At 47.2% G+C, this 24,011-nt stretch overlaps 1 protein-coding gene across 1 annotated transcript in view; it reads left to right on the top strand.

Moving 5' to 3' along the window:
* LOC122392789 (D-2-hydroxyglutarate dehydrogenase, mitochondrial-like) overlaps positions 1-24,011 on the top strand; it is a 118,986-nt gene that overhangs the window by 65,380 nt on the left and 29,595 nt on the right. The window lies entirely within an intron of this gene.

The following is a 24,011-nucleotide window of genomic DNA, read 5'->3' as shown; positions in this document are numbered from 1 at the left end:
CGGTTCTTCTTTACTTGTGGCATAGTGGCATTTGGTTCTTGTCTCTCGGGGCTTTTCCACTCGTGTCTTGTCTTTGTGAGAAAAGACTTGGCGCCCAAAGGCGGCATTCGAAGCAATCCTGGCCTCAACTTCGACCAAATTGACAAGGTCAGAGAAAACCGCTGTTCTCTCGTCAACTTCTGCCAGACTGTCAACCTTCCTTCTCCATCTTTCTTGGATCGCGAATGGCAGTTTTTCAAGGATTTTCTTCATCGTTTTGGGGTGGTCAAGCTCATGGCTGGCACTCAGACTGCCAACAGCATTGTGGCATGTCCTCATCTCAACTGCCAATCGATCGAGTTCATCAACATCATCAGCCTTCACCACGGGGCGATGCATCAGCTGATCAATAAATGACTCTGACACCTTGTCATGATTGCCATATCTCTTTGTCAGCAGCCTTCTTGCCTCCTGGTAGCCACCCTGCTTCATGAACATACACCCTCTCACGATATCTCTTGGCGTGCCTGCTGTTAATTGCTCCAGGTAATAGAGCTTGTCCTCATCACCAGTCACGATGTTGCCTACACGCCCATCCAATGCCATGAGAAATTGGTGAAATCGGGTTACATCACCTGAAAACACCTGGATGTCTGGCTTTGGAAGGAGGCTAGAAGTCAGCAGCTTTTTCATTAGATCCCCCTGAGGATCTCTGAGCTCGGACACAGCAACTCGACCAACTGCAGACACCCCAGGTTCACCAGGCATCGGGGACGACTGATGCACTTGTTGAACCCCTTGCCCTTTCGAGGACACTTGCTCCTTTGGTGCAGGAGAGAACTTTTCTGGTGCCTTCTTGACTGTGACACTCCCTTCAACTGCACCGAACACGACAGACCCCATCCTGCTTGACGTCAGTGCAGCTTCTCTTGCTTCAGATTGCTCCAATGCTTCCTGCAACAGCATTTCTTCTTTCTTCATTTTCAGATGTAGCTCTGACTGTTCCAGCATCTGTCTTTCCTTCAGGAATTTCATTTTCACCCTCAGAGCAGCTCCGTTTGCCAACTCCTGAGCTCTCAACGATGCCAGTGACTTAGACGATCTGGAAGTGCGACCAGACAATGAGGACCTGTTCACCTGTGAGGCACTATCATCAGGCTGGACCTCAACCTCACCATGGGCAGGATGATCCAACACACCTCCAACAGCCCCTGGACCGCCGGCCGGAGTTGTCGCTGTGTCTCGAGGCTCAGGATGAACCGCAACGGAGCCACCCCCAGCATCCCCAGGAACAGGCATCACAGAGCCAGCTACTGGTGGGGACTCAGACGAACCAGCAGCTCCGATCGGACCTGACCGAAACTCATCAGCCCTTGCCTCAACCCCTGGACCTGCTGCCAAGCTGCCTAGCATCTGGGCAACAAAGCTACCAACATCAACCCCCTCTTCGTGGAGGACTCAGGCGCTGAACTAGCACTGCTTTAGACCCCCTAGCATCTCTGTCACGGGCCAATAACTGAGCTTTTAACATTGGGATCTTCAAATCTGTCAAATCCATGACTACAACAGTGCACGCACAGTCAAATTGGCTACAGATTACACCAAACAGCAATTCAACAATCAACACAAAACACCAGGTGGTCAGGCTCCCAAAATACCACATAACACTTCATGACAACTGTCCTCTGTGCCTTACCAGAACTCACTGTGCACAGCAACACCTCAGTCCTGATAGCCGAAGAGCTGTTGACTCCAGTCACTGCGTCTCCGGACCCCAGATGTTGTGCAGTACAACCAGGCAAGCGAGGCAGCCCGGTACAGCACCACCAACCACCAGGCGAGATGAGGTGCTCCCCAGTGATGAGGTGTTGAACGTCAAACTTGAACTTGAACTCTTGACAACGACCTCCAAGCCACAGTCGAAACTGTTTCTGCCTTGAGTCACACGCATGCTCGACCAAAGACAAGGGTTTATTCCACCCGACGAAATAGCATGGTTTCTGAAAGAAACACAAAGCCAAGAGTAAATAAAGGCACCGGCTGAGACTGAGAAATAAATCATTCGCCGCTCCTTATTCAGTGAAATTCACCACAAAATCAGACGATAGGTACGTTGGAAATACAAATAAAAGCAAATTCATCGCGTTTGATAGAATTCTTACCAACTGTTTGGCAGCGACAGGCAGAATATGCATCAACACAAAATCGGCGCCTCCTCAAACGAATGGCGCCTCCTCAAAACGAATGGCGGCTCCGAACAGCTGATCTGACCATTCGAGAACCCGACCACACCCACTGCGTCCCAACAGCGTCACCTGCAGTCCGGTGACTGACACTCGGGTTCAGGTGCTCGCCACCAGAGGCGCTCCGGTCACTGACGCACTATGTCCGTGGTGGTGAGAGCGCCGCCACCAGGAGAAGAAACACAGCGAGCAGCGCGGCGGAGCTCCGCAGGACGTCGGCCCCCGAGCGAGCAGATGTGTCTGAGTCCGCTCAGTGGGAAACACTGCTCCGCTACCCGCTTCACAGCACCAGTCTCCCGGCACCGAGCGCCAGCCGCAGCTCGAGCACCGGCACCCGGCGCGCGCGCACATCACTCCCCACCAGTTAGCCCCGGCGCCGAGCGCCCCACACAGGCGCCGTAACATATACCATCCTGTGAAGTGAGCGCTTGGTTTTTTATCCATGTCAGTATGAATAAAGTTTTTACTGATCAATGTGAAATGCGTTTTTTGTCAATTCATTGCAGTTGTAAAAGGCATGAATTTGACGCCATAAATGTAGGTGATTAATTAATATGTCTATACATTAGGATTTAAAATATTATCTTATTGAAAACCAACATTTACAATCTGTTCAATAGTTCAAAGCAGACATGTGCTTGGATCCGAGAGCTGGATCTATGATCTCAGTGGATCTCTCGACAAAATAGAGGGGTTGGATCTATGATCCGAGTGGATCTCTCGACAAAATTCAGGGGTTGGATCTATGATCCGAATGGATCTCTCGACAAAATTTAGGGGTCGGATCTATGATCTCTGTGGATCCAGCGGGCAAAAATTTGTGGAGGACCTATGATCTGTATGGATCTCACGACATGTAGCCAATGAAACCCTTATCCTACATAAACCTTACAGTGCAATACAATTGAGAATTATCACTTGTGGACATGGTTATTGGTTAAGACCACCTGTAATCATTAGGTATCATCATTAAATTTGAATTTAAATAAACAACATTTGTACTACATTTAAAATAAACCAAGAACATGCATATTGCTACTTTTTGTGACCAATTGTAACTTTTTCATGACAGCACTGATGACAATCTTATCAACAAGCTACAGCCACTTAAATTCAATGAACAAACAGTACAGACAGATGCAGTGGCAGCAGGGCACTGCAGATTTTCATTTTGGTCCCATTCTTTCCATGCAAAGCCAGTAGGGCCAATGTTAAAATGCCAAAATCCATGGGGGGCACTGTACCCTGGTGCCACCCCCCCCCCCCCCCCCCCCTGTTCCGCCGCCTATGGACAGATGTTAGGAAATCAAACCTGGAAGCCAAATAGGTCAGTTTTGTTAAAAATAATCCAGCAATCCACTTCTGCCAGGTATGAAATCCCAATTCAGAATGTTCGTATGAGCTATTAGTATGTGCAACACAATTTCGATTTAGTAAGAATAGCAACCAACCTCTAATAACTTCCTAATAAAATTACAAGTTCAAAAATGGCATCAACTTCATTCAGATTACCTACTTTTGGCATTGTGCCACGTGTGGTGCCATGCTGTGCTTTCGTTATGAGAGAGCCTCCCAAAAAAAGACAAACCAAATTCACAGCTCACGTTTTGGTAATATTGTTTTATTACGTCATTATCGTTTGACCAATGAAAAATCTTAATTTGACTAAAACCGTAATGATTCCAAAAGATTCCCAGTAATAGGCCCTTCAAACTAATGACGTAAGATATTGTGATTCTTTTGAAAAGTGAATAAAATAAAGATGCAAGGCACACACCGGCTCAAGGCCATGTAATACCGTTTCAGCTTCAGATTCAGATTCAGATTCAGATTCATTTATTAGCAATAAGTCCACAGCACGGTGGCTTTTCACCATTGCACGTCAATTGACAAGGGATATAGCAGGGACAAGCACATCACATGCATTCATATACAGACTATCATATAGACATCCACACAATGACGCGTAAAACGAGCGTTTCAAGGCGGTTGAGACATGATCACACTTTTTAGGTGTCTTTTAAAATTTGTGATACCGGGATCGAGCCCCAGTTCATTGATGGTAGTCACACCGCGGTAACACAGGCGACGTTTACCGGTTTCTGTACGGATACGTGGTAACGTTATTCGACCAGCATTTCTGGTGGCATGGTCATGGTGCATGTTTGATGGACGCCCGATGGTGCTGAGCAGAGCCTCTGGTTGTCAAGTGGTAATCGTCGACTGAACAGTACAGGCAGTGTGGTACATGACAAGCTGCTTGGCATCCATCCACCCTAAGCGTTGAAATACATCCGAGACATGTTCTCGCCTTGTCCTTCCGCTGACCACACGAGCACAGAAGTTTACGTTTACGTCATTAAATTCCACGCTATAAAGATGATATTCACAAACAATTGTATCGTAAAATTATGTGAGGCAGAAAAAAAATGAACATTCTTTTGAAAAAAACTCCAGACTTTTGAATTTCCAGTTTGATTTTTATTTATTTTCATTGTACTTGAAGGTAAAACGCTTAGCTCATTTGTTATTTGACATGACGTCACGAGTTCTATTTAGATACTGAATAATCATTTTACGGTAAATATCCAAGGCCATTACAATTGATATTTCGCTTCCCATCGCTTCCGCAGGCTGTTGAATATTTTTATACTTTTGTTTATATCTCAGTTTATTTTATCAAATATTTCTTTCAATAGATTGAAATACCTTTACCTAACCAAGCCACATGTGTCAGTATCATCTTTTATTGTTTATCAATCAATTGTGTTAGCTGGAAACTGAAAAGCCTCATGGTTGTCTAATGCAAGATTGTCTTATCAATATCATTATGTAGATTCTAACATGAATTGTGATGTGGTAGGTACCTAGTAATGTATTGTTAATTAGTCATTACTTTGACTTACCTCTATGTTAATTGTTAATGCAAACTATTCTGTCGGTATGTGAACAATCTTCATGTCACTCAATTCTCTCAAGTTGTGACCGTCATGAGCCTCCTTTATTTTGTATTCTGTGGGTATGTATAATGTAACTGGATGCTTTACTAATATGGCCTTTGTAAGATTGTTTGTTTCTAACCATACTTTGGTAATTGGTATTCATACCTTCTTATGAAAGAAAGTTGTTAACATTTTGAGCACCTATGAGCTATGATCCCAATGGATCTCACGACAAAATTGGGGAGCCAGATCTATGATCCGAGTGGATCTAGCGACAAAATTGAAGTGTCAGATCTATGGTCCCAGAAGATCTCTCGACAAAATTGAGGGGTTGGATCTATGATCTGAATGGATCTCGGATCGGGATCCATGGGATCGGATCTCAGATCCATTTTTCCGGATCCAAGCACATGTCTGCCCCCCTCCCCTGCCCGGCGCGGAAGTGGCGGAGCACCGGCCCGGCACGGTTTAATGCCAAAATCAAAGGGGGAACGGTGCCCAGGTGCCCCCCCCCCCCATCCCGCCGCCTATGAATTAGCTACAACACTGGTTATCAATGCATTTTTCTTGGCATTAGGTACAGAGCCATAAGCGATTCAAAATCTGGAGAGCGTCTCGGGGCAGTGGCGTGGCGAGATATTTATATTTATCTACAAGCAACAATGGGGTGAAGTTGGTAGGAAGTAAAGTTGAGAGTTGGTGGTGTGGGGGGGGGGGCGCCCACACAAGAGACAGGGGCGCCACCACTGCCTGACCACCCCAGTCCATTTGTCTTAAAATAGGCCCTGGAAGAAAATCCAGAACGTATGTCAGCGTTCGGTCGCCTCTGACTGCAGTCGCTGCTGGTATGCCAATGAGTTGGGATCTCATGGTGGATTTCATGGTCTTAAATGTTCAAGTGATGTGAGGATTATTTGTGGCAATGTAGCTAATAAGAGTTTCTCGTAATATCTAATATGTAGCAGATTCAGCATTTTTTCCAGCCCTGCCTGTGGGCTGCAGCCTGTGGTCGACCGGGGTGGCCGTGCTTAGAATCTCAGACCGCACGCATGTAGGATTCACGCTGCGACTAATTGCCTAAATTGGAATCAAGGAAAGACAAATGGTTGCACGCCTCCGACTCGGCGCCAAAGTTTCAACCCCGTACCCCGCACCATTCCGGAGCAACAGCCCGACAAAGGGAACTGTCGCAGGGGCGGCGGATTCGGGGGGCAGGGGGGGCAGCTGCCCCCCTGGCAAACTCGTGGGGGGCAAAAGTATCTTTTTGCCCCCCCCCCATAATTTGTGACAAAGCTTAGACAAGAAATCATGTACCTGATTATTCTGTTCGATCATCTGAAGATGTAACCAGATGCCCATAACTTTATCATACGTTGCCTTTCTTAAATGGCAAGCGTTCACGTTCAAGTGAAGTTTTCCTCTCTTCAACCTAGTTTTGGAGGCATTATAAGCGTCAACGTGACGCAGCGGAAACCCAGGCCTTCAGTGACCGCTTCAGGGGCGACGGATACGAGGTGGCAGAGGAGGCATCGTTCGCTAAGAAACTTTTGGAGGAGGGGCAAACGTATATTCTTGCCCCTCCATAATTTGTGCCCTAAACATGAAGAAAATTTCCATAACCTGATATTGCAGCTATGCGCTCCTACAGCTATGCGCTCCAACGGTGCCTTTTGAATATGTGTAAATGCTAACCATTTCCGCTTTATATCATTTTGTTTTTGTCTTTTCAGATTCGATTTATTCGTGTGCAAGAGACGCAACTCATACCTTCAGAGTGGTCGTTTGCCTCTATTTTGTACCTACATAAATGCCAAATCGCAAGCGAGCGGAGACGGAATGGCTAGCCATTCGCTTGCGGGTAGTTAGGACTGATGAGCGCTCATAATAAGCCACTCCCCTGATTTCTTCGAGCGCAACAGTTTCCAGCGCATAAAATGGTAAACGCCGAGGTCGTACACATTGACGACATTGACCAATGCACGGTATGGTATGACACCCAAAGGCCAGTCATCAGATATCTGCTTTGGGCATTCGGAGGCTTGTGTGGGGCCAGTGTAAAAACTGGATGTTCACAGTTCAGTATCCGCTTTATTTCAGTTTTCACTATTAAAAAAGTAAAAAATTAGTGTTGGAAACTTTTGAGGGTTAGGGCACTGATCATTAGTGGGCACCCCTCTGTCTAAAGGCTGACTATAGAATACAGAGCATCAAACACGAACAGTAGCGGCGGAACACCTTCAATTAAGGGCCTGCCGACTTTTGGTCCCATTCTTTCCATGCAACGCCCATAGCGCTAACGTTAAAATGCCAAAATCAAAGGGGGGCACGGTGCCCCGGTGCCCTCCCCGTTCCGCCGCCTATGAACACGAAAGCGAAATCTGAGGCATTTTGGAAAAATGAGTATGCCCCGCAGCGTCCGATAACTACCACCTTCCGGTGGGTCAAGCCAACGGGGCCCAAGTCTATAATGGCACTTTTATAACGATAGCACTAACCTTGTCTCACTTTTTGTTGAAGTCTGTTCCGAATGGTTTCGGCGACAGACTGGCTGCACTGAGGTATGTGCAACTTTAATTAAAGCCACCTGAGGCACCCTGACACCAGGCTGAATCTGGGTTGGAAATGCTTCGTCTTTGCAGATATCACTGGCCGCTGATTCTCGAGTGCCTGAATCGGTAGATGTCGTGGCAAAATTTGGTGTGATAATTCGGACCTTACCGCAGTCAGCGCACCCTAAAAGAAACGCCCTACCCAGAGCTTCTGGATTCTCGTTTCAGTCCACCGTTCCTTCACCCCAGCCCACCGCCACGCTCCCTCACCTCAGCCCTCCGTTCCCAGCTTGACGAGCATTTGGGCCTTAGTTAAGCCTTGCTGTAGGCTAACTGTATAAACCCATCGAGACAGCCCGTCTCGGTGAGCTTAGTTGGCGAGCTACTGCCTTGGGGAGGGTTTCTGGCGGATCGCTGTCCCGATAGGTTTAGATGCGACCGACTGTCTCTGAATGTTTGAGCGGTCTCCTCCCGCTGTGAGCTAGTTGATATCTGTCTCAGAAATACTTATTAAAGGAAGGTTAAACGGAAATCGAACGTAAAATGAACAGAGGAAATGCTAACGAGTTACCTCATTGAAGGAAAGCGCTCGCCTATTTCAAAAGGTTTGGAACCGTTCTTCAACATCTAATATGCGATCGGGTTATGGCACAACTTTTCCCATTGAAACTTTTTGTCTAATACAGCAATACGAAAAGCGTTACATCGTCCACTGGCGGATCCAGGGAGCGGGCATTTATAGCAAATATTTACTCTCCCTCCCCTGGCCCCTGCATCGCCCGAAATAGACAAAGCGTACCTTATGTTTCCTAATAATCACACTTTTATCAGGATTTTTTTTTATTTTTTGCTTTATACTGTTAAGCAGTAGATCCGTATTCCGTAAGGAATCGGAATCCGAGGAGTTTTTGGATTTGGGACACTTTTTCGGGGGGTATGTCCCCTACAGCGTCGAAAGCGTCTTTCTGGATCCGCCTATGACATCATCTCGACTGGGATCTTGCCCCCCCCCCCCACGCCAAAATCGAATCCGCCGCCACTGAACTGACGCGTTTCATGCATACAGACATTTTGATTTTTATAAGAGTAACTAGAGGGACAGCATTACGCGCAGCGCAATGAATCAATTGTCATTAAAATCGGCCAAGTAGCGGCCGAGTAATTGCCAGAATAAATTTGGCGACTCACCTTGGCCGGCGGTGCTCTGTTCCGGTGTTCATTGCCAAAGGTCAATGACCTGCCGTCTCTGATTTCGCTCAGTTTTGCAAGCGAAAAAACTGAGCCTAAGGCGCGTGCCGTCTGATCGGCGTCAGCCGCGGCCCGAAATGCCGCAAAGATGCGCCCGCCACGTGCAAACCGCCGAACCCACCCCCACCAAAATTTAACCCGCGCCCTGCTGGGGGGTGTTTGAACACCCGCCTTGTGGTTTTTCGCAAAAATCTCAAAAACGTTTTTGGTACACCTTATTATACATCAATTCTACACATGTTGTGAAAATTTCAGACCAAGGTCATTCAAAGTCAGGTCACCAGGTCACTTGAAGTGACCTCACCTCATAAAAAGTTTCAATGTCTGTCATAGCTACACCGAGTGGCTGATCGCTTTGAAACTTTCAGCGATTGCTAAGAGCAATAGCATGTACAAAATGTATATCTCAGAATTTTGATATCGATGACCTAAGGTCAGGTCAACTTTGCGACCTCCCCATTATAAGTCAATGGGCGAAAATTGAAATGCGCCTCTTTTGGACGAAAGACATTATAAACACTCCCAAACACCGAATTACAAGTGGTTTAGACACATTGAACATGAAAATGTCAGAGCTGGGCGCGTTCCTCGATTTTCGGTAGTGCGTTAGCGTTCCTGCGTTCCTCCGGCCGCGGTTAGTGCGCTCCTGGAATAGCGTTCAATTTTTTTTTTTCGCTCGGTGCGTTAGCGTTCCTGCGTTCCTGCGTCCCAAACTTACTTGGAACTTGCGGCGGTTGCTGTATTCTGGCTCTACCAAGCAGCAAATCATACCAAAATCAGTGCAACGCAACACTGTAGCGGACAACGTAGGCAAATCGCGCCAGTCCAACACTACAGGCGTGTTCTTCACAACCGAAGTCGTGGACAAAGAAATACCGCCGAACCACGCGGCGCGGGCCCAACCAAACACGGGGCGAATTGATCACAGAATAACCCAGAATGGCGACGCGGGGCCGAAAAGCAACTCGACATCTCTTTTCCGAATCGAATATCTGAAATACGTTTTACCAATATCATCCTTAGGGTTTTCAACAAAAATACGACCTGCTTTATGCTTAAAAACAATAGTTAAGTTTGAGAGAGAGAGGGAGAGAGAGAGAGAGAGAGAGAGAGAGAGAGAGAGAGAGAGAGAGAGCGAGAGAGAGAGAGAGAGAGAGAGAGAGAGAGAGAGAGAGAGAGAGAGAGAGAGAAAGAGAGAGGAGATGATTTATTTGAGCATCCATATTCACACTTGTCGAAACATTACGATTGGCGTAGAAGCGCTATGGCGCTTAAAACGAGACGCCGCTCGAAACACGTAGAAAGCAGACAATAACACTTCTAATCGAACACTACTAATCACTACTGATCTTAATCAAAATGTCAATATTAACATAGCGAAGTCGACCCTGCCTTGGCCGAAGCGCCTGTCCCCGCCCCTACTCGCGCCATTGCTCTGTATTCCGAGATGGAAGTGCTGCTCCTAGTTCTAGCAGGCAAATCTCCGCGTTTTGAGTATATAGCTCTGGACGGTCATGGCGGTGTCATGGCGGGTAACCTTCATAACTCGCGAAGGCCCATTTAGCAGTGTTTCTATTTTCTTTTTCCGAGGAATGTTTTGAAAGTTCTCACTGAGAATTTCAGTTAACCTTTCGAACAATTATTCTCGTTCTGTGCGAAAGAGTGGACAGATAAGGAGGAAATGCTCGTTGTTTTCTGTAGCAGCACCACATCTGCACTTGGCTGAATCACTTTTTCCTAATTTGAATCTGTGGTCATTAAGATCTAATGAATTAAGCCTGAGTCGGGTGTGAAGCCGGTTTCCAATTTTGGAACCTGTGCTTAGGTAGGAGCTAAGTGACATGTTTATACCGGCATATGCATACAGCCTCTTTTTGAAGAATTTTTGGCTGTGTTCGGCTCGTAAGTCGTTGGGTAGTTCGTTCCAGATTCTTGTTGTTGTTGGGATGATAGATCTCGCGTAGGAAGCTGAGCGGACTGCTGGGATGGTGCGTTGAGTGGACTGTGTGCATCGCAGATTTCTCTCTATCCCTAGGTTTCTCGTTTGGGGTATGATGTCTTTTATAAAGTCCGGAACACGATCATCTAATGCTATCTTGTGATAGAGTTGCACTTTGTGGGCCCGACGTCTGTCTACTAGTGAGGTCCAGCCCAGCTCTTTCCGGAGGCCCGCTGTAGACGTCCTTCGAGGTGTGTCAGTGATAAGGCGTGCCGCCCTGTTCTGTGCTTTCTCTAATCGGGACTTGTCAAATGCTGTCAGATGGCAATCAAATATTGAGTCGCAGTAGTCGAGATGGGGCTGGGCATACATTTGATAGAGTTGAAGTAAAATTTGTCGTGTCGTGTCGAAAATCGAGACAAAAACAAAAACAAAATTGGTTAAAATTTCAGGGAGACTCCCGTCCATTATAAACTCAAACTGATGGACGCGTTCCCCTGTCCTCCGCAGCCGTTGGCACCCATGCAAATTCCAGAGGCATCCAGCAACTTTTTCATTACGAGCAAGCGTGAAACGTGCAAAACGAGTCTTTACAATATACCTATAAAAATCAGCATGAACGGCCCAGCTAGGCTTAGCCAGAGCTATAACGTTTTTAGAGGTTTTATATCAGCGCCCACTGCAACTGGGCTGATTAACTATCAAAGGCCGGTGTGGGACTTTTAGAGGTCGGTCTGGGCCCTCAGAGGCCAGTTCAACCCTCGACGGCCCGGACCTATAGGTTTTCTACATACGCGCCGGCCGAGGGGGCGGGGGGGGGGGTTCAACCCCCCTCGCCGTTTCGCCCCAGGTGGAGCTAGTGAGTCGCGGAAAAACGAGCGTGTGCGCCGTTACAAGACGCAGAGATCGATACCCGATTTTAAGGTCCTAGGTCAACCGGTGACCTCTGAGGTCAGGTCAAGTGCCTCAAGGCACGGTTCCGTATTTGGTGAATAACTTCGCAAAAAACGGCCGCAGAGCCGCGATTTTGCCAGCATCGTGTTCGCCTCTCTCGAATGTGTCGAATGTGCGTCGAATGATATATACTTTTTGTTTGGGTGAGGTAAACTGAAGGTGTTGACCTCGGGTCACGGTCAGGTCAGCGCCCCCAGGTCACGACATTGGTCGAAGGAGGTCATGTCGCATATCATTCGATTCGGCAGGTCTTCCTGAGTCCATTGATGGCTTTCCCGACTCGCTAGCTCAATTTGATCGGTAGTTATTGACGACAAACTAATATGACCCTTATAACTTCATAAATGACGTCGCGCAAGGTCATTATTGCAAAAGTGACGCATCAAACCTTGCAAGGAGTGCATGAAATCACGTTTCGGTGTGCTTGAGATAGTTGGAGATCGTTTCCGGCGCCAGAAAAAGTTTTCAGGGCATTGACTTATGCCTAATGGTGAGGTCACGAAAATGACCTAACCTCATATGACCTTTAGGAAAAATCCGAGATGCACAAGTTGTGAGACTCCTAATGGATACTAGGTCCTCCAAGGTTCATTTCCCTGTGAAATCTCCTCTGGCAGTGAGGGCGTTGCGAAGTTGCGACATCTGAAGGCCGTGCAGAGATTCACTTATGACCTCATGGGTCAGTGACATGATCTGACCCGAAAATGTGGTTGGTGCCAAAAGATCCTTGATTCATAGGTCAGGTATGTAAAGCTTCAGCTCTCTATCGCCGGCGTGTTCGGAGCTATCGCGAAAAAAAACTATGGAGGGGCGGCACCCCCCCCATCGGCCGGCGAGGGTTAAGGCCCTCAGAGACGGCAGTACAGGGCCTGCAAAGGGCAGGATGAGACCTTTAGATGCCGACTTGGGCCACCAGAGGCTAATGTAGGTCCTTAAAGGCCAGCATGGGCCCTCAGAGGTCAGTGTGGGACCCTAAAATGCCGGCATGGGCCGGTGTTAGACCCCAGAGGCCAGCAGAAGGCCCTCAAAAACCAAGATGGGCCTCAGAGGCCAGCATCGGGTCTTCAGAATCCAGTGCAAGGCCCTCAGAGGCCAATGCGGGTCCTTACAGGCCAGCATGGGCCCTTAGAGGTCAGTGTGGGGCCGTTACAGACCAGCATGGGCGGGACCTGGAACCTAAAGACCAGCAGAGGGCCCTTATAGGCCAAGGTAGGCCCTCAGAGGCCGATGCGGACCCTTAGAGACCGGCATAGGATCTTCAGAATCCAGTGCGGGGCCCTCAGAGGTCAATGTGGGACCCTAAAATACCGGCATGGGCCGGTGTTGGACCCCAGAGACCAGCAGAAGACCCTTAAAAACCAAGATAGGCCTCAGAGGCCGGCATCAGGTCTTCAGAATCCCGTGCAAGGCCCTCATAGGCTAATGTGGGTCCTTACAGGCCAGCATGGGCCCTTAGAGGTCAGTGTGGGGCCCTAAAAGACCGGCATGGGCCGGCGTTGGACCCCTAAGGCCAAGATGGACCCTCAGAGGCCGATGCGGACCCCTAGAGGCCGGCATCGGGTCTTCATAATTCAGTGCGGGACCCTCAGAGGCACCTAAAGGTTGGTCTTGGGGCCCCAGAGACAGAAATGAGGCCACCAGAGATCGGTGTGAGGTCCTCAGACGTCGGCTGGGCCCTTGAGGCCGGTTTAGGGGCCCTCAAATGAGGTCAATGTGGGTTCTCAGCGGTCAATGTGGGCGCTTGACCGCCACTGAAGGGCCCTCCGAGATCAGTGTAGGACCCTAAAAGACTGGTTTGGGAGCTATTAATAGCTAGCGTGGGATTCTTGAGTCTCGCGACAATTGAATAAGGGCCAGAGCCCCATACGCCCATGGGGGCCCATTGGTTGTTTGGGGGACCAAATGATATGATGGCCCCCTGATTAGCCTTTGGAGGGGGGAAGGGCATGGCCCTGATCCCCCCTCTGCGACCGCCACTGCACTGAAAGTGGAAGGGGGAGGGGCAGATACAGACATTGCTGGCCCCCAGCTAGAACGCCTTTGACGACCTATGCCGACCCCAAGCAGATCCGGTCAAGCGTTGGTCGTTTGTATACGCATTCTCCTGCACCGTGCTAGTATTGTCTTATACCTTTTCAGTGCTCGCTATCCCGCGCCTCGTATTCAACAAAATGTTGTCACAAGCAAGTCACAAGGACCCACAGTCTTTGATATGGTTTCCTTCATTGAGTGAAGGAAATTGCGGTCAATAACGCTGTAGAAACAAAAGGGAATCTTCAGGGCAAGCTGAATAGTTGTCAAGTTACCGGGTGGTAGGTACAGACAGACACTTAAGTCAGCAAAAAGTGGGGGGGCCAGTTAACATTGCTGGCCCCCCCACCTCCGAAAGTGGGGGGGCCATGGCCCCCCCCGGCCCCCCCTGTTCCTACGCCTATGAACCATCCTTTGGTATTCATAACTTCTTATGAAAGAAAGTTGTTAACATTTTGAGCACCTATGAGCTATGATCCCAATGGATCTCACGACAAAATTGGGGAGCCAGATCTATGATCCGAGTGGATCTAGCGACAAAATTGAAGGGTCAGATCTATGATCCCAGTAGATCTCTCGACAAAATTGAGGGGTTGGATCTATGATCTGAATGGATCTCGGATCGGGATCCATGGGATCGGATCTCAGATCCATTTTTCCGGATCCAAGCACATGTCTGGTTCAAAGCGACCAAATGCAACACGTAGGTCCACGTTAGATTTCTATCAGTTAAGCTCTTTTCCAGCGCCTTCCTCCGTCTCAGGAAATGCTTCAAAAGTTCGCTGATAAAATGTTTCGCCCATGGGCCGAAACCTTTGTCCAATTGCCTTCAACATTATGCGGTTTAATCGAAAAAGCTTTTACGGCACGCTCGCGCTAATGCTAAAGGCATACTTCGGCATATGCTAAAAGGTAAGACTACGCTCGCTTCGCTCGCTCCGTAACAAATCACCTTTAATTCGATGTCTAGTGCGTGCAGCCCCTACTTGTGGACATGCATGACTGCCTCCAGTGACTGACTGTCACTAGCCTCCAGAGGACAAAAACTCCAAAAATTGCAGTTTTATGCGTGGTTCACACCGGATCCGTAATGACGCCGTAACCGTTACGGACGTAATGAGCTAGAGATTTCTCAAGATTCCCCAGGCATTGTGACTTTTGTAGACGAAGTTGAAATGTGGCAACCAGTCGCCGTAAACTGGCAGCGTCCACCGTATTCATTACGGAACGTAACAGAAGTTGGGAAAATTGAACTTTTCGGCCCGACCGGCCGCCGTAATGACTTTTATCGACATGTATCTCCAAAACGGTTTGACTGTTTGATGAGCGGTCTTCTTTGGGGAGGGGCTGCATCCTTTCTACCCTGAATTGTGCTATTGATATCACTCATGAGTGCCTGTTACAGCACGTGTCACGTGCGACGAGAGAGGTTCCAAAAGAGCTCGTCATACCATAACTCGGGAACGGCTGAATGGAAACGGTTCAATATTTGTTTGTTGTTTTGGCTGGGTGCACACTACACATCCCGTGACCTTAGGACGATTTCGAATTGCCTCAGCGCGTGCGCACGTGCGCACCCCTTTTTCACATCTCGGGATTGGCTGTGCCAATCGCGCCCATATTTGGTATGCTGAATGACATCATGTTTATATGCAAATTGCACAGGTTGGCAAAAGCATTGATCTGCACGTGCGCACGTGCGTGCCCCTTTTTCATATCTGGGGATCGGCTGGGCCGATCGCGTTCATATTTGGTGTGCTAAATGACACCACGTCATATGAAGATTGAACAGATCGGCAAAGGCATTGGTCTGCAGCTGCACCGTGCACGTGCGCGCGTGCGTACCCCTTTTTGGCATCTTGGGATCGGCTGGGCCGATAGCGCTCATATTAAGTATGCGGAATGACACCAAGTTTATTTGCAGATTGCACAGGTCAGCAAAAGCATTGATCTGCACGTGCGCACGTGCGCACCCCTTTTTCATATCTGGGGATCGGCTGGGCCGAAAGTGCTTACATCAAGTATGCCGAATGATAACATGCTTATATGTAGAATTCACAAGTCCGCAAAGGTATTGATCGGCACGTGCGCACGTGCGCACCCCTTTTTCATATCTCGGGATCGGCTGGGCCGATAGCGCTCACATTTGGACTTTGGTATGCTGAATGACACCACGCATACTCGTATAAAGTATGCAGATTGCAAAGGTCAGCGAGAGTATTGGTCGGCACATGCACACGTGCCCACCCCTTCTCACATGTTGCGATTGTTTGGGTTGGTCTGGGTAGCGGATAGCGGTCTGCTCGTGAGCAAGTGCGGACCTTTCTACTTGAAAAAATCGTATCAACTCGCCGACTGATTTTTAGGCATTATTTCATGTAGGTATGCCTTCAGTATGTCACAACCTACTTTGTATCTCTTGAGTGACGTACATAAAATTCATGTTCCGTAATTACATTTCACTCGTTTATTTAAAGATAACATTTCCTTCGAAGGCCTAGCCTAACCCTAATCATGTAGGTATGTTACAGGTCAAGTTCAAAGTCCACAAATTAAATTCCAATACATAGATTCTCGTGCCACGTCTTTTATGCAGTTCTGAGTCAACTTCGCTGCCCATATTGCCCCTGCTAGACTTGATGCTTGGACGGACACTGCACCGCCTCTTCGCAAGCCAATTGAGCAAACTGTACGATGCGTACGTTGATCTTGCCCATGGATAGCAGCGATTCACGAGTGTAGAAAATGAACTTCAGCGTTGACCAACATAGGCATGTTTTCTTGTTTATGCCAAAAAAGGATAAAAGATTCTCTGTATAGTATCATGCCCACAATTGTAGTTAATTAACAATGATATGCCTCCATGCAATTATAAACCACGATGCAAAAGTGATAGAAATAAATTTAAAAAGAAGAGAGCAAAACCAATTAAATTTCTGACGCACCGATATTAAGAAACAGCTCTTAGCTTTAGCCCATTTTTCGATTGTTTATAAGCAAAATAGTTTTGGCGCACTTGATTCGAAGGACGGCGCTCAACATGGCAAATCCCGGTGCACACCGAATCCGTAACGAATACGGCGTTACGTCGCCAAAAAATCGAACTACGCATGCGCGTTGCATTGTGCCCTCCACTTTCAAGATATTATTTAATCGCCGACGTATTCATTACGGCACGTAACGGTCATTACGGATCCGGTGTGAACCACGCATTAATTAACCCGCGCCCAGATGGGGTCTGCCGAGCAACGCGGTCTGATGGGGGGCATTTTGGCCCCCCCTCAGATCTCGAGAACCACGCAACATAGCGACATGCGGTAAACGGTGTTGGATAGCCCCAACGGGGAACTACCTTGTGACCCAATTTCATTGACCTCGGTCAAACCGATGACGTCACAGGTCAGCTCAAAGGTCGAATTTTCACCGTTTACAGGCATTTCAAGAAATGCGTTGTAAAATCGAGTAAAATGCATTTCATTGAAAATCATCGATGGGAAAATGTTCTTCAAACACACATTTTTCTATTTAAGGTCACTGATACCAGGTCAGTTTACAGAGGTCAGGTCACTGAGGGGGGGGGGGTCACAATATGAAAGTGTCGTGTGATACATGTTTTATGGTCCATTTTACATGACAAATGCGATTATGTGGGTCAGACAGACTTTAGGGCCAGCTTAGGTCACGTTTTGGTCAAGGTCAGGTCAAGGTCAGGTCAAATTAGGTCAAATTTCGAAGTTGATATTTTTGCATAAAATGGGTATCGATTCGATGCAGCTCGTCACGGGGAGTTCAATGGTGGTCTCCGTTTTGAGTTACGAGGTCTAGAATTGCTAAAAATGAGTTCAAAAATTTGACGTCATCAATTTTTAACAGTTTTTTTTCGCTATAACTTGGCCAAAAAAAAAAGAGGTATCGATCTGAAATTTGGTATGTATATCGAAGAGCGCAGGGACTATCACATATATTCCGGTTTTTTCGAAATTCGAAATTTTTTTGGAATTTTTTGAGTTTTTCTTTTAAAAAAATCAATTTTTTGATTTTGCGGGGTCAAAATCCCAAAATTTCGAAAATCCGAGATAGCAGTTTTGTAGCGCCGTCTTTTCTCTACACAACCACATAAAGAACTTTAAAATTGCTTGTTAACTGTAGAATGGGTGAGCGTTTCAAGATGTCATGTTTTTTGCTCATTTTTACTCGAACATGACCTCAGTTTGACCTCAATAACTCCTGACCTGAGGTGACCTGTGACTTGAAATTTTGTGTGAAGGTGTCAAATTGATGCCCGGTAAGGTACCCAAAATTTGGCGGCGCTGCGCGCCGCCGTTTTCTCGCTATTCAAGAAAACCCACAGGGGGGCCAAAATGGCCCCCATCAGGGCGCGGGTTAAAAGCATTTTCTGCAATAACTTTTGACTCAAGACAGTGACGACATTTATTTTGCCAACATCGTCTTCTTCTGGTCGAAACGCGTCGAATGAACTATTCGTTGACCTTGAAAGGCCATTTTGAAAATTTGACCTCAGGTCAAGGTCATGACCTGACCGGAAACGCTCATGCTCAGTCGGTCATATCAGTCGATCCGTACCGTCGAGCTGAACACATCTGACGTGTTTTCACCGCTCTAGCACGCCTCTATCAAAAGTTATAGCCAAAGAACTGTTGGTGACCGTTCATGACCTGAGATGACCTCAGAGGCACACAGAAGGGTCACAGGTGCATTTTTACGATTCATTGTGTTGTGTTTACCTGTGAACCGATGTTTGAGAGGGTTTTGAACCACATTCGTTCAAAAGAGGCGCATTTCAATTTTCTCCAATCGACTTATGATGGAGAGGTTGCAAAATTGACCTGATCTTAGGTCATAGATATCAAAAGTCCGAGATAAACATTTTATACATGTTTTTGTTCTTATCAATCTCTGAAAGTTTCAAAAATGATCGTTCAGTCGGTGTAGCTATAGCGAGCCTTTAAACTTTTTCTGAGGTAAGGTCACTTGACGTGACCTGACCCTGAACGACCCGGGTCTGAAATTTTCACAAGATGTGTGGAAAAGATGTATGAACAGGTGTACCAAAAACGACGGCACTGCGCGACGCCGTTTTGGAGATATTCGCAAAAAAACCTAAGGGGGGGGCGTAAAAACGCCCCCCTCCCCCAGCATGGCGTGGGTTAATGGGAGAAAATTGAAATGATCTTCTTTTGAACGAAACCACCCTCGAACATCTGGGTACAGGTAAATATGACACATGTAATCGGAAAATTTCACTCGTGATGTGACCCCTTTTATGTTACTGAGATCATATCAGGCCATGGAAGGTCTTCAGTAGTTTTTGGACAATAACTTTTGATAGAGATATGGTAGAGCAATGAAACACCTTATATAAGTATTTTCCTTCTCAACAATACGGATCGACTGATGTGCAATATGACCATTCCCGGTTAGGTGATGACCTTCACCTTTGGTCAAATTCTCAAAATGCCCTTTTAATGTCAAATACTAATTCATTTGATTCGTGTCGAAAAATGGAACACGATGCCGGTTTAACTAATCTCGTGCAGGTCTGAGTCAAAAGGTATTACAGATAAACGTCCTCCGCGAAAACGTATATTTTGAGGCTAAAACATTTACCTTAGGTCAAAGCTGAGATAATTAATAAGAAAGAGCTATCGAATGCGCTTTGCTGCGGGGCTGTAGCTCAATCTCTTTCTGAATCCTGACTTAACTGCTTTGTCAAAAAATGTCAAAATCGGCGAAATTTGGTTTTTGGTTGTCTCTGGTGACCTGACCTTCGACCAGTTCGACCTAACCTTAAAAATGGTTTAAGTAGTTTTGCAAAAGTTTTTGACGCTCTTTCGAACGCCGCCTATTGCGGGTCTCAATGTGGCCCACAAGCTGAGTTAGAAGTGGGTGTTAGTCTCGGATGCATCCGAGACAACGCCCCTTGAGACTACAGTCGCCCCACCCAAGCTCAAGGCGCCCTCTAGAGCGTCCGGCGTCCTGCTGAAGGCAACAGCGACCCCATCCATACCCAATGGCGCCCCTCAAGAGCCACTGGCGCCCACCGGAACCGGGACTTCATTCGCCCCATCCTAGATCAATGGCGCCCCTCTGAAACCACTGGTGTCCCTCTGAAAATAACAGTCGGACCAACCGAGGTCAATGGCGCCCCTTCAGAGCGTCCGACGCCCTACTGAAGGCAGCAATGACCCCATCCAAGCATCACACCCCTCTAGATCACCCGGTGGCCTTCTGAAGATCACATTCGCCCTATCCGAGTTCGTTGACGCCCTCCAGTAGTCACTGACACCCATCTGAATGGAGACTTCATTCGCCCCGCCCCATCCAAGATCTGAGCGCTCCCCCCTCAGAAACCACTGACGCTAGGTAATTATTTGACACTCTCATCGACACCAAGGGCCCTTTTGAAGATGCAGCAGCCAGGCGGCGCCGAGCTGGGCTAGGATGTGCAAAGCGTTTCTTATAAAGCAGCCTCGTTAGTGCCACCCCTCGTTGCGATACCGCCCCTCAATGCGACGCCGCCCCTTCAATGCAAGTGGTGCGTCTCAGCACAGTGCCGCCCATTATTGCGATACCACCCCCGCCTAGCAGTGCGGTGCCGCCTCCAGCGTATGCGTTTTTTTTTTTTAATTGAACCTGCTGGGGTGCTGGGGTCAAAATCATATTCGCCCCATCCGGATGGGGCGAATATGATTTTCAGAGGGGCGCCGGGTACGAAGGGCGCCATTGGTTTCAGAGGGTTGCCATCGATCTTAAGAGGGGGCAGCTGTGATCTCCGTTTAGATGGGCGCCAGTGACTTTTGAGGGGCGCCAGCGACCTCGGATGAGGACGACTGTGATCTTCAGAAGCGCACCGGACGCTCTGGAGGGGCGTCATTGGGCTTGAATGGGGCGACTTCAGTCTCGAGGGGGGGGGGGCGCTAGTGGCTCTCTTGAGGGAGCTATTGATCTTGGATAGGGCGACTGTGATCTTGAGAAGAATGCAGGTGCTTTAGAGGGACGCCAGTGGTTTCAGGGGGAGCCATCGATCTTGGATGGGGCCGAATGGGGCAACTGTGAACTTCAGAGGGGCGCCATCAACCTTTAATGGGGCGACTGTTCCGTTCAGGTGGGTGCCAGCGGCTCTTCAGGGGCGCCATCGACCCTGGGGGTTCGGAATATTCTGGTTTCCGGAGGGGCGCCCTTCAACATTGGGGGGCTCAGGTCCTATTTGGGGGTGCCCTGGAGGACATAGGGGTGTCCAGGCACCCCCAAAGAGATATTGAGTTCGATCCCTGCCTGCACATCACTTTTTAATTTATGTTCCCTCTGTAATACAGCATCAGCCTAGTCGGCGCTAATTAGGGCGCCATCTGGGCGGCTGGGCGGAAAGGGGGGCCATGGCCCCCATGCCCCCCCCCCTGAATACGCCACTGTCCCACAGTGGGCCAGGCGCAACAAAAAAGCGGAATTAAGTCGAAAATCAACTTCGGTGAAATTCCTGTAATTATGGGATAGAGTATTGTAATTTGTAAAAATGTCCAAAGTTTCCGAATAAGCAAGTTTCCTTTCCCCAATGTCAAGGCAGATAATGCTATAACGTCGCAAAGTAGGACTTACCGACTGGAGATGGAAATGACTGCTGTGTGCCATTTTCCGTTCCCCCGATTCAAAAGCTCTCAGCGTAAAATCATTAGTTATTCCGTACAAAATAGCTTAAAAAAAACAGCCGGTATTTCTGCGCATGTTTCTCGTACTCAAGTCCCCGGGAACTATTTCATGCTTACTAGTAGCGGTGGGTTTTACAGTGCCTGTTCGGAACCGTGGTAGTGCAACGACGCAATGAATTTATATAAGGATATAAAGAAAACGTCACCAAACAACACGAAGATATTTGCTGCCTGACTTTCCTCAAGGTGTATAGCTTACTGCCCAATGCAAATATTTTGCGCATTTTTGCGCGAAATGGACAAATAAGGGTTTAACCCTCGCCGGCATAGGCCGTTTTGCATCCATCGACGGCACAGGGGGATGCGACCCTCCTCGCGTTTGGCCCCTAATTGAGCTAGAGCCTCGCAGAAAAAACCATCGTGTAGGTCGTCGCGAGACGAAGCCAACGGTACCCGGTTTTAAGGTCATAGGTCAAATGGTGACCTCTGAGGTCAGATCAATGGCCGAAAGTCGGGACCTGTTAGAACGTCGTATAGTGTGGATGCTAAGGGGTTTTTCGGGATGCTGATCACGAATATCATGTTAGTTTTGATCACAGATGATGTCTTCATGCATTTAGGCCAGGTCGGGTCAGCTCAGGTCAGGTCAACCAGTATGGGTCCTGCCGGGTATTCGTAGTAGGTGTCAACCCGCCTCTGACAGCTTCGTAACATGTTACGAAGGCACCAAAACTACTTCGTTAATGTTCAAATGGTTCCTAAATTCGAATTCAGCTCCAAAAACTAGCCCAGAAACATGTAAAACTCGAAAAAGTGAACCGAGGTCATCGAAGGTCAATGACCTGACCTGACCTTCAGGTGACCTTTACACCCACCCTAATGCATGGGACCAACATCATATCACATGTTTGAACGCTTGAAACCATGAAAAGACTGCAAACGCGCGGCCAATGCGGCATAGTGCCCGCCTGTCCCAGGCATATGTGCAGCGCAGAAATTAAATAATGACGTCATAGGTCAGTGACCTAGCGTAACCAATCAAATTTGAAAATGGATATCGGATTCGGCCTTAGCATGATATTTTACCCTGTAACGAATCATTTTTGGCACCGCAGCTGTGCTCATTGATTTAATTCCGCTTTTTTGAAGCGCCTGGCCCACTGTGTGTCCGTGGCTGAGTCCTTGGCTTTAGTTTGATATGAGGATTTTTTTCTTTACAAGCTAAAATTTTCCCAGAAATATTTTTTTTTGGCCTTATTTACTGTCCTACTTATGATAACAGTAAATAACTGTCCTACTTATGGTAACTATGGTCCTGCCTTACTATGGTACATCTTCTGCCAATTTTCCGTAAGCATCTGAGGTACAGAGTTTGGTCACATTTGAAAATACCAAGTTCGACCTGGTCAGGTCAAAGGTCAAAGGCCATTGACATATTTAAAATTGTTTACAAAATTTAGATCAATTGCCTCTCTAATTACGCTTATCGCATCTTCCCCGCACTCTTAATTATAGAGAAATGGGCATTTTAATCCCGCAACAATCAACATCGGCAAAAACCGTTGACGTTTCATGATCCATAACTTTGAGCTCAGAGGTGACCTGGGACTAAAAATTGCTGAATAGATTACCTTCCAGGCCTACCAAATTTCATCGAAATCGAAAGGGGTAAGGGTCAAAAGTACCAAATTCTGATCGACTTGGCGTGAAATGACCCATGCGATTTCAGATGTCCCAAACATATCTCTGGTTGGCCATATCGCGACTTAATCGGTTTGGTTAACGTGGCTTTAGGGTATTATTAGCCACTCGTGAACCCCTTTTGCATCACTATGAGCGGTTCGTCTGCGCGGGGGCGAGCTCGCTCAAATACTTCAATAGCTTAAAGGAAGGGTGCCACCTTCCGAAATTTTTGTTCTATGAATCTATTTTACTTCGAATCTATTTTTTACTTTTTTTACTTATTTGAATTTTTAGACGTGGTTAGCGCGTCCACAATATACAAAAAACCGAAACATTGCATTTAATACATTGGCCAAAAAAAAGATCGTTGTTTATATCACCACTACAACTCAAGGTCGTTTGATGTGGCAGCTAGGACGGCTGGCATATCCTGTTGTCATGGCAACATATAATTCTGCCATTTGCATTGATGGCGCAACTGAGACAAAAATCAAATCAAATAAATACATCAATAAAATACATCAAATAAATACATCAAATAATAATAATAATAATAAATAAATACATCAAATAAATACATCAAATAAGTCGAGTAAAGGTTTTTCCTTTACAATGTTTAAGAGATCTATGGAACCCTTCACCCTTCATGCAACTTACTAGAAAAACTTCCCAATTAAAATTTTAAAACTTAAGTGTATACCATAAAGAAAAAATATACCCTTTCAAAATGATAAAACATGCTTCAAAAGTATAACTTTTATACATACCTTTGCTGA

This window comes from Amphibalanus amphitrite, unplaced genomic scaffold (genome assembly GCF_019059575.1).
Source record: "Amphibalanus amphitrite isolate SeventyFive unplaced genomic scaffold, NRLGWU_Aamphi_draft 000501F_arrow, whole genome shotgun sequence".
Lineage (NCBI taxonomy): Eukaryota > Metazoa > Arthropoda > Thecostraca > Balanomorpha > Balanidae > Amphibalanus > Amphibalanus amphitrite.
Note: the sequence above shows the minus strand (reverse complement) of the source record. Positions and strands in the feature narration are given on the sequence as shown.